This window comes from Rhipicephalus microplus, chromosome 1 (assembly GCF_043290135.1).
Source record: "Rhipicephalus microplus isolate Deutch F79 chromosome 1, USDA_Rmic, whole genome shotgun sequence".
In the NCBI taxonomy this organism is placed as follows: domain Eukaryota; kingdom Metazoa; phylum Arthropoda; class Arachnida; order Ixodida; family Ixodidae; genus Rhipicephalus; species Rhipicephalus microplus.
Window position 1 is genome coordinate 31,511,325 of NC_134700.1, and position 12,108 is coordinate 31,523,432.

Genomic DNA, 12,108 nt, shown 5'->3' on the forward strand with positions numbered 1-12,108 from the left:
CCATGTTACTATACGATTGTGGCACTTTACCATTTCAGCTTTCCAGGAGGCACACATAGTGCAGCGTTAGTTCACCACTCGCAGTTAATTGTATGCAGTAAGTTGCTCACAGCAACTGACTGCATGCAATGGTGAACATCTTGCATGCTTGCACCGCTGTTTCAGCATGCTGGCTGCTTCCCATACGGCTATTAATTGATGTTCACAAAATTGGGAAGGTGAAGAAAGACTACACAGTGCCCTCTGGCCACCCCACCTTATACTCCAAACCTCCAGCCAACAAACAAACAAAAGAAACAGAAGTATGCAAATGAATCTTATTCCTAATGCAGCTGGAATGGAGTGTAGTTTTCACCAATTCTGTGTGTTAAGTCAATATGGAGTGAGTTAACTCCATAAAGTAGCTTTTCTCATAACAGTGTTCACTCTATTGTAACACAAGGAGTGACTTCATAGCATCTAGAAGGAAAAATAGAATCTTCAGTATTTGATAGAAATGTGAGGCTTTACCTTAAAACAACAATAATCTGGAAAAAGAACTCATTACATTCGAAAAAAAAAAGGTAGCACAGTTGATCCCCTTTACAAGAGACACTGATGTAACAGAAAAACGGGGATAAGAGGCACCAGTGTGCAGGCTGACATTTGGCCCATCATGCATCAGGCACTCCGTAGATGCGCCTGTGCAGCCGGGAGCCCTGCAGTCAAGCATGCTGAGCAAGACTGTTGACCACTGTACAATGACACATTGCCACAAAATTTCAAAACTTCATTTCACAGACTTCTGCAAAAGCTTCTTACACTCTTGCATAATTTTTGCACAAGCTTCTCTCATTCTTGCGTGATTTTCGTCAGAACATATAAGTGTTGGAAGTTGTATGTCCCCAAAAACTTGCACAATACAAATAGCATACATTAAAGTCTATCACTTAATACGTGCATAGTGTAACAATGAAAGAAAACTCACTCATGGTTTGCTCCGAGCCTTCCCCGTGCGGTGCCTCCTTGAGCCTTGGAGAGCACTGTACAGCTAGAGCAAAGTAGCATCAATCCAGTGTTAATGGCAGGTTAACAAGACAACAAAACTAACCCCCATATTCATAAACGCTCCCCGACTCGACTTTCACCCTTCACTTGACAGAGTTGAGCACTGTGCCGTTGCTCGTTTGAAAGCGACGCTGCGCTACTCGAGAATCACAGCAGATTATTGCTGACATGCAGCAATTTTCTCTGCTTAGAGACGGCGCTCCCATCAGCCATCTCAAGTGAAGGTGAAGCGTTGAGTGGAGGGACGTTCTAGAATATGGGGGTAAGATTGGTTGCAAGACCACTACAATAGACACACTTAATTTTTACAGTTCATCTATATTGTACAGCTACACACATTCTGCATCATTATAATGCAACATATACATACAGGCTTATAAAGTAAACACTGTAGGCTGCTCAAATAACACATACACAAAAAAATTACCCAAAAGTGGCCATGCGCAAAGTACTTTTATTTGAAACTCACAAAACTTTTGCGGTGATGGAGAATAAGACAGGTTACGCTTGGAGGCACATGAGACCTTCGCAGCTTTCATAAAGTACAAAAAACAATATGGTATGTGTGTGTGTATGTACGCATGAAGCTTCAGCCTTTACATACGGTTTCTTGAAAGAATCGGCTATGAATTTTATGGCACCTGTGTCCTTCAGCGCAATTGAAAGCCTGCTGATCAGTGTGTGCAATTGTGGAATAGTTACATGGAAAATGGCGTGAAACACCTAAAATCGAATTTTTCTAGCTAGGAAATATGCAGCTGTGTATACACAACACATGCTGCAAACAGTGGGAGGTGACCACAAGAGTGATTTGAGTGTAAGCGGCAGTATTCCGCATTCATGCACCCCGCCATTTTCAACTGTTGCCCAAAAGCAGCACCACTTCAGCGTGCTACTTTTTTTTTACATCATAAACAGCATGGAATACAGCAAAAATGAAAACAACATATGCAATTAAATTTTGAGCACTATTTATGGTGCGCATGATTGATTGATTGATATGTGGGGTTTAACGTCCCAAAACCACTATATGATTATGATAGACGCCGTAGTGGAGGGCGCCGGAAATTTAGACCACCTGGGGTTCTTTAACGTGCACCTAAATCTGAGCACACGGGCCTACAACATTCCCGCCTCCATCGGAAATGCAGCCGCCGCAGCCGGGATTCGAACCCGCGTCCTGCGGGTCAGCAGCCGAGTACCCTAGCCACTAGACCACCACGGCGGGGATGGTGCGCACGAAAAAAAAAAAAAGCCTTAGTACAACGACGAATTCATAATTTGCCTTCACGGACCTTCTGTTAGGCTGCACCACATACAGATTTTTTGTGGCTTTCAAAAGAAATTTGAAAAAAAAATAATAATAACCGTGTTTACTCTCGTCATGAGCGCGCTCACTAAGTCCCCCTCATTTCAGTCGCCAAAATTTTGATTTTTTTTTTCTTCCACATATTAAACACACACCTTACGTTCATCCGCTGAAGTCCCACGGGCTCCCCCCCCCCCCTTGCCGCCTTCGCTCGCTGCCACGTGCCATTTTATTTTTGTTTCTATTTGTTCACGGAACGTCCCCTGTCTTTTTTAAATATCTCTTGTAACATATGTGGCATTATCTTGTTCCCGAGGTGCCACAGGTGCTCTGCTATGTAGATGCACCATTAAACTAGTATTTTTGATCAACTGTGCATTTCTGATGTTTACCTTGCAAGTACGTAAAACTGGCATGCTTCTTGATCTACGATACACATGTGGCTTGTCTCACTTTGAAGGAAAAGTTAGCATACAATGGTGTAAATGCTTAGAATTTGAAATATTGAGGCAGCAGCACACCGGAGATGATCATATGGTAAAGAAACAAGTGCTGCCTTATTACTGGCAAGTTGTCACTTATATGTACAAATAAATTTTGCGAGCTAAAAAAAGTACAAAAGCACAGCGAGGCTATGATGTGGTTCAACCTGTGGATTCGCTTCATTTATCACGTCATATGATGAAGCTTCCTTTGGTAAAACTGCTCAGATAAGAAAAAAAGTTTGCTGTCCAATACAGCAACTATACAAAGTGTGCACGTGCATCTTGCAGCGCCTTTTCGTCACTTCCGAAATGCGCCACCAATATGCCCGGGCACCAACCGAATCTATCGCCTACAACTGCCATGTTGTCTCCTCGTGCTTGCACCCGTTTAGTTTTGCCTCACGATGCAAGTTTGAGAAACTATGAGCTGCTAGTGAGGCAAGTTGATTTAGTAGTCCACGCAGAGGGAGCAGAGCTTTGGGTGTTTCTTCGCTGAAAGTTATAACCTGAAATTGAGAACGCACATTCCGATTTTCCTAAAAGTACCAGCGTATTTGGCTGGTGCAGATTAACAAAAGCTACTTGAAGAAACTTTGCAATATTTGCATCTTCAGGTGCAACTTCATTACGGGTAAGTGCCATAGCCAAGTATTTACCTGCAAACAGATATAGCTTACCAAGATACTGTACATACAAACTTGTCCGCAGTTAAAATCATGATGGCGAGGAAGGCGGTTAAAATCGTGATGGTGATCGCGGAGATTTGGTATTGCATTGAAACAAACTATAAAGAATGGGAAACAATATTAGTTCACTTTGAAGTATAGCCGATCGGTTCAAGTTGGGCGTCAGGATTTTTTTTAATTAGTCAATTAATTCTATACACGGTCTCTATCATGTTCAGTGACTCCACTGTACATTAGCGTACAACAAAAGCAAAATACAACGTGAAAAGTGTGTTAAAGCATACGCGAAAAATAAAGTGATGACTGGCATTACCGCGGCACACACCACGCCAAGTCGCTATCTGCCTTGTATAATATTTTCCTCGACTATTTCCACAAATTGCAATCAAAGAGGCTCAAGCTCAACATCAGCACTGTTTAAAACACTTAGGGGGGGGGGGCATTGCTACTTTGGTGGCGTAGGCCGTGACAATATATTCATAATATTATATCTCTTGTAAACTTGCCTAGCTCTGCACGACTAGTTTTCGATGGGAGCAGCTGCGCTCCGCACATCCACTCTTAAAATTGCGGCTCGAGAGATTTTGAGCTTTCACTTGTTTTTGGGCCAGGCAATTTGTAGTGAAAGCAAGATAATAGGCCCTCATAGGTTGTGGCGGGCAGCCGGTGTACGCCGTGGCTGGTATATGTGTCGCACATCTTGATTATCTGGTCTTGTATCGAGTGAACGAGCGAGGCCTTCCTAATCCAATGAGCTCGTTAAAGTAAGACAACGAAAAACCACAGTGCTTTCACATCGTTCACAGCAACAGATGACGTTCACAGCAACAGATGGAGAGGGCGACAACGGCAGAAGTGACATCACAAGAACACTATGTATAAAGGGGACATTTAAAGACTTTTTTCCCATTTTTAAACTTCGTGCACTGTTCTGTCACAATTTATAGCTCAGAATAGTTGTATTTAGAAAAGGGCACTAATTCATAAGCCCAATGGTTCAAGGATGGGTGCATTTAGGGGGCCAATTCTACGTTTTACTTATGCCCTTCAAGAACTTGCTTACAGGTCCAAAGTCCTGTTTCAGAAAGAACACGTTAGTGCGTGGCCAGCAGTCCGTCAAGCATTAGTGCTGGTGAGATTTGGAAATGCAGCGCATGAGCATCCTCATCTGCTACTTCTCTGCTCATGCTCTCGGGGCTTACTTGCGAGGCACGGTCCTTCGCACTTTTCATTTTCACACTGTAAATCAACTGATACCGACTCTGCCTTCCATTGTTCAATAAACCAATATTTCATGGTCACGAGGACGAGCTTAAAATGTTTGCTACATCAGACCTGAACAGCATTTTGAGTCATCGAAACTTGCTAGTTGCAGCGAGCACTATGCGAAAAGTATGATGTGCTTTACGGTGACAACTTGCAAAACACTGCAGCAACGATTAAAATCGTGCATTTTTTGTGCTCACAGGAAATCCCTGAAGCAGGAGGCACTGGGCTAGATAAATTGCGCAGCTAAAATACGGATGCGCTTTCCAATGCTGTCATGCGTACAGGCGGAGAAATGGCAGACAAAACTGGGCGCACCCCGATTCTATGCGCATGCGTCCCATTCACAAGCCTCGCTGCCAGTTAGCACCACATGGCTCACTGTCCATGAGCTCGCTTGTTTCCTGTAACAGTGGACCATACGGTACACCTATTTAAAAATGAGGATAGAATGTATATAATGCAGCATCTGATGAAGCCATGACGTTGTGTTGCCGATGAAATCTGGAACTCTAGTTAGTACCCTTATTGTTAACCAGCCGATCGACTAGCAAAAAGATTTGCGACTGAAATGATGGCATCTACACCTGCCCTTAAAGGGACACTGAACAAAGTTTTTGCCGCCGAGATTTTCAGCCAAAGCAAAAGATTGGGCCATGAAATTCATAGACAATAATAATTTCAAGCAGAAACTACGAAAACATACTGAATTTAATGAGCCTTTTACAAAATGCCGCGTCTAGCTCTTAGACACGGCGTTTTCTAAAAGGTCGCGACATTTATTTTTCAAGTTTTTTTTTTGTTATTCAAGATAAATCTATGGTGCATTGTTCACAGAAAACAAAATTGCCTCGGTAAGATTTCTTTGCGAGCAGCTTACTAATTTTAAGGCAGGCGCGTTGATTAGTGAACTGAAGGATGCGAGTGATCGATTTTGCCTGCTAGTGGCTAGGCGACAAAGGCTTTACCTCATGTCCTGGTGTAGCTAAGTCACGCAAATGGAGCAGAAAATGTGCATTATCATTTATTTCACCTAAATATCACACGTATGTGACTTATTGCCGGTGACAGGTGATCAGGATGAGGTCGACAAGTTGCAAATCTGAACAAGAATGCACTCGAATGAAAAACCAACCTATACTCACGTGCACGGTGAAGTCGAACACGTCGTCCGTCAATGTTGTCGCTGATGCCCGAAGGAAAAGAGAAGAGGACAAGCGACGGGGTCGTCTCTTTCTATAAAGTCGGCGGAACTGCCAGAACGGCCAACACAAAAGGCATCGGGTTGACATTCCTCCATCTGGGCATCAGTCGCTCCACCCGGGCATGCAGCTGCTACTGGTTCTACTACTATTCTCTTCCCCGTGCCTCTTCCCGACATTGCAGTGTTGCTGTCATACTCGCGAACCTTTTTAAATTAAAGCACGCAATCACGTATTATCGTGCGCCATACTAAACTTAAAAACAGTGCGCCGGTACATGAGATCACGAAGCCCGGTCCACGCCATCACAAGAGCAATTAGAGAAATGAAACAAAGAAAACAAAAATGTATAAAATATTTTGTCTCAATACGATCCGCAATCCAGTTTCCTGCAGCGGCTTTTGGCTCTGTATGAACGGCCAAGTCAGTGCCAAGCCAAGCTTGCGTCCCTGATCAGCTGTTTGTTTCCATCGAGAATTCGAAGCCCAGTGAACTGGCAATTTGTTTAGATGATATTGCTAAAGGGCTTGAAATTGAATATTTCTCTACGTACTACTGCTGTACTTTTCCTCTCTGTTTCCTGATCACAGTGATGAGATTGAGGAGGTTACAATTTAGAAAACAGCAAGTGCAGCTCAAGCATTGCTAGTATCGCTGTTTTGGTAATAAAATGTTACAAAGATTTTGCCCCGCGACCTGCTTGCCGTGTTCGAACACCCAGTAGAAAGGGTTGAATAAAATTGCAATATTACGAAAGAAAGGCTCTGAAGCAACATCGCATTTTATCAGGCCTACACCTCCCACACCTAGACGAGTAAAACTCGTCGATATTATCTTGCAAAGCTGTGTATAATATTTAAAACACATTCTTTAGCCCACGATGAATTGTTCTCTCGTGTGGCTTCTCCATTTCGTACTGTCATGTTAACTTACAAAGGCAACTTTCCATATTTAGTCTCTTTAGATGTTGCAAAAGCTTGACACGTGGTGTGTATGCCATACTGATAATTCTCCTCGTAACCTGGGTCCGCCTCTTTAAACAGCGTCGCATTTTATTGTTCGCAATTGTGTTTGTTTTATACTGTAAGCGAGCTGTGTAATTTCATCAATATTCACGAGTGTTTCCTGACTATACAAACACGTGCGTCTTATTTGGTGCGGTGCACGTTTGTATGTAGCAAAAAATGTCATTTCGTCAGCGTGTGTCTGCATACAATTGCATGCCCTGCAGTACGTGTACATAATTAATGCAGTAAGGACTGCAATGCATAGCCTTGCATGGGACATATATTCCATGCACCCTCAGAGAAATGTTGTTTGTTATGAGCCTATTGTTTATCATTACATTTTTTTTTTCGTTAAAGTTTCATCTCCATATAAAGCAGCTGTATACAGGCACGAGCTTCAGCAGCTTCCTCGTTGTTCCATTTTAAATAAAAACACCAAGCCTACCCGAATCAATGATCTAATTGCTATCATTACTGTTATGTGTTCTACGATGTACACAAGGACAGTAGTATACAAAAAATAGGGAGGGAATTGAATGCCCTGCCTGCATGGCTGCGCCGTTTCACAAGATCAGGCGCTGCGCTGTGAAGCTTCCTACCGGCCTGCAGAAATTCAAGGGAGCGTACAATAGCGTGGTTCAAGAGGACTTGTGGGGAATACTAGACACACTGGGTGTAAAAGATGGAGTCACTAATCGTTTAAAGGAAATCTATAAAACTAACAAGGTAGTTAAAAAGGGGGAAAAACAGGTATCCAAGCCCACAGTGGTAAAACGTGGACTTAGGCAGCCGTGCCCACTGTCACCCTTCTTATTCATGATGTACCTACAAGGATTGGAGGCCAAATTAGAGGCAAGGGGACTTGGCTTCAACCTCTCTTTAGTCAAACAAGGAAAACTCATTGATCAGGCACTACCAGCATTAACCTACGCAGATGATATAGTGCTAATGGCCGACAACAAGGAAGATTTGCAGAGGTTGATGGACATCTGCGGTAATGAGGGAGATAGGTTAGATTTTAGATTCAGTTAGGAAAAATCAGTAGTCATCATTTTTAATGATAACAGAGGTAGTGAGCTTAGAATACAGGAAGTCACGCTAGAGATAACAGATAAATACAAATAACTGGGCGTATGGATAAGCAATGGGACCGAGCACCTGAGGGAACACGAAATATGCGTGACGACTAAAGATAACAGGAATGCAGCAGTGATGAAAAATAGGGCACTGTGGAATTACAATAGGTATAATGTTGTGAGAGGAATATGGAAAGGGGTCATGGTTCCTGGGCTGACGTTCGGCAACGCGGTCTTGTGCACGAGATCAGAAGTTCAAGCAAGATTAGAAATTAAGCAACGTGGAATAGGTAGGCTTGCTTTAGGAGCTCACGGGAATACACCAAATCAGGGAGTACAAGGTGATATGGGATGGACATCATTTGAGGGCAGGGAAGCTAGCAGCAAGATAAAATTTGAGAAGCGATTGAGAGAAATTGGAGAGGAGCGTTGGGCTAGGAAGGTTTTCAGCTACTTGTACATGAAGAATGTTGATACAAAATGGAGGAAGCGAACCAGGAAATTGACTGGTAAATACTTAGAAAACAGCAGTTGGCCAAACCAGAAAGAACTATCGGTTAAAAAGGAACTGCAGGAAACGGAGACTGACATGTGGAGAATTGGCATGATTAAGAAGTCCGCACTAGAGATCTATCGAACTTTTAAGCAGGAAATTGCCAAAGAAAGAATCTATGATAATACTCAGGGTAGTTCTCTACTGTTTGAGGCCAGGACGGGAGTATTGCGAACCAAGACATATCGGGCCAAATATGAAGAGGTAGACACATTATGCAGTGCGTGCGAAGAGAAAGAAAAAACTGCCGAACACTTGACAATGCTCTGTAAAGGGCTTCACCTTATAGTTCAAGATGATGGCGCAGAGTTTTTCAAAGCACTGGTGTTTAGGGACAGGGAGGGCAAAATAGACTTTAAGCGGGTAGACTTAACTAGAAGGAGGTTATCTGATTGGTGGCTAAAGTCAAGGCACGATTGAAAATTTAACCCTTCACTTCAAAGTACCCGTCCAACTTTACTATTTAAAGGAGAAAAAAAAATCTAGTGGTTAGTTCACTAAGCATTACGGCTAGGTGACGTTAGCTGCCGCCCGATCTAAAGGGTACGGCCACATCCATCCATCTATCCAGCCAAGAATATGCTCTCCGGCTTGTTGCTCCAGGCCTAGTCAGGTAGATTTTCTGGCCTCACCGTTGAATTGTTTGCTCGGGTTGTGACTTGCAAACATTGCGGTTTTGGGCTTTGTATCATCTTGTTCTGTCATCATGTCCTCCAAGTGGAGGACATGTCGCAGTGTGAGGAGGGAGTACGACAAGGCGCTGATAGAATGAGCTATCAGTCTTACCAGGCAGGCGGTTGAGAGCGCACCGAGGCAGCTGACGCACACCAGCACTATCCGCTTCCTGTATAATACAGGCTAGGGAATTATAGAAACAAAGAGCAGAAATCAACTCTTGTGCCTCTCTCATGCACTCACAAGGCGGAACCTGCTTCGAACACTGAGGACCGAGCTAAGCAACACCATGCGTGACGATAAATCATGGTCTCTTATTGCAATAATGATTAAGGCACGCATGCAACTTAAACCATTGTCACGCAAGATGAATTCACAACACCATCGAAGTGAACCCAAGGCACGTGCTGATTATTATGTACGGTACTAGCGCTAAATTCATGCAGACGTTTAGTTGGCGCTGCAGTAGGCCTAGTTGAAGGAATGGCCACAGCTACTGCTGTGATGGAGAACGGGCTCATTAACATCTTCATGTAGATTAAAACGGCTTCCCCCAAATGGCTGGGAGTGTCACGCTATCCCTAGCAGTGGCACATGCAGTTGCATATTTAACGATTACAGAAATGGCGTACCGATTTCCAAAGCACCTATCAATACTTCCGTCAAGGCCTAGCACCAAACACTTTATCGCACATTTCGGGAAACATTCCTTTTTCTCCCAATCTGGTGGCTAGGCGTGACTACGCCCAAGAATAAGCATGTTATTATCTATGTCGGAAGTATTTTCATCTGATCTCTGAAAAATTATTTCCCTAAACCCATGGAAAAAAAAAGAAAATGGAATTCGCACCTGTCATCCCATTGCACCCCATCACAGGAATGGGATCAGATTGGCCTGGCGCTCAATACTACCTTACGCTTAATCAGAGCTCGGTCTGGCACCAGCTCCAGACAAAACCATTTATAATCTCCTGTCTGGCACATCTGTTTTACTCTGCTCTCTCTCAACCAGAGTGCACCACCTGTGGTTCACCCCTGGTGGATCCTTTTCACTGTTTGTGAATTGCACAAAAAGCCCTTACTGGTAGATCCTATTCCCAATTCTACACTATTCTCATGGGAGGCCACTCTTTGGGCAGCTTACATCACGACATGTGCGTGTCATGATGTCAGTGCCGTCTTTTTCAGAGTCGGCGCCGTCTTTTCTTTCTATTTTGCTCCTTCCCTGTCCTGTGTTTCTGGTGTTGCGCTGCAAACAAGTGAAGATGTTAAAGAACACCAGATGTTCAAAATTTGCTTCCTTTATATATCGTGGTTTTGGGAATTAAAACCCCAGATATATTGAAAGAAGATGCATGAAAAGGGAAGGATGATATTGGAAACTGGCAAAAAAGGGATGACAGACTTCTTAAGCTATGCTGCCATTGAGATTTTCAGCTGTTCACACAATTCTCACACGTGGCTTTGATGCAGCTATGCACATATCACACAAGCATGCTGACTGTACAGTTAGTATAACTGCAACCTTCATGTACCCAGCCTTCATGTACCCTCTATGACATTTCAGAACATCTGAGTCAGTGTTAGCATCAAGTTATGTTCTTCATGCTGGGGAACCAGTGTGATGAGTTACCATTTCTACAGAATGAAGCCCTGTCTACCTGGAACAAGCTGCAAGATATATAACTAAACGGCCCTTTTCAGGGCCAGTCAATCTCTGTCCGGCTTGGATGCACCAACTGATTCCCTTTATCATCAACCCTCAATAAAACTAGCAAATGTTTGTACATGTGCAAGCAGTGTCATTCAATATCTTAGGAAATGCTTGTGAAGCAATTTCAAGGAGAATCGTTTTTCTGATCTCATAGTGAGGCATTAGGAACACCTTAGTCACACCAAATGCCATTATTCAATGAGAGGAACAAGAGAAATATTTCACTGGGAACTATGAAGTAAACAAAAAAACAAATGTTTTCAGATACTGTGAGATCATTTCATAAAGAAGCTCAGAAGTTGCTATGTGTGGCCACATTTATTCTGTGCAAGCATCGTGTGGTTACAAAATTCTGTACCAAACATAGGTTCAGCTTTCTGGAATAGACCGCGCTGCACAAGCTAGCTCAGTGCATGCACTTCTGTACCCTGCCAGAGAATATTTTTACCACCAGTATGTTGTAACGTGAAGTGAAATGGTGATTGCATACTAGGGCGCGTCCTGCAGGACCCCAATAAAGTTGTTTCACTTGATCGGTTGGTGTGCTGTAAGCAGAACATTTCCAAGAAAAATCGTATAGTTTGGAGGAGGACTTAAGCAAGGAAAGGTGTTGATAAAACACTGGATTCACTGGCATTATCCTCACCAAGTATAACATTGTTTTTCTGGTGAAGCTTTGTGTCTGAACAGCGAGCAGGATAAGCTGGTAAAAACATGCAAAATGGGAAGTCTAGCACAGCAATCTGTGCAGTACTGCTCATTTCATGGAGCATTAATTTCACAGGCTCTGCTCATTGTTAGCGTTAAGCCTATATTATGTCCACTGCAGGGTGGAAGCCCAATCAATGTTCCCTGTCCTGTATGAGCCAATTTCATATTATGGCTGATAATTTCTCGATCTCATTGGAACTAATTACCTGCCACCCTCTGCTACATTTCATGTGTCCTAATATAAATTAATTGACATTACTGACCTGTCATCCATCTTTTTTTCTCATTCCCAACTAATGCATTCATTTTTGATAAACTCTGCTTTCTTCCCATGTCTTAATATTATGCTAGCCTTTTTTCATTTTTCTGAAACATTA

At 43.0% G+C, this 12,108-nt stretch overlaps 2 protein-coding genes across 13 annotated transcripts in view; one reads left to right on the forward strand and one right to left on the reverse strand.

Annotated features, from left to right (window-relative positions):
• Positions 1-12,108, forward strand: part of LOC119178032 (uncharacterized) — a 653,511-nt gene that overhangs the window by 615,627 nt on the left and 25,776 nt on the right. The window lies entirely within an intron of this gene.
• The window catches only part of LOC142814474 (uncharacterized), an 84,781-nt gene that overhangs the window by 41,111 nt on the left and 31,562 nt on the right, over positions 1-12,108 (reverse strand). The window lies entirely within an intron of this gene.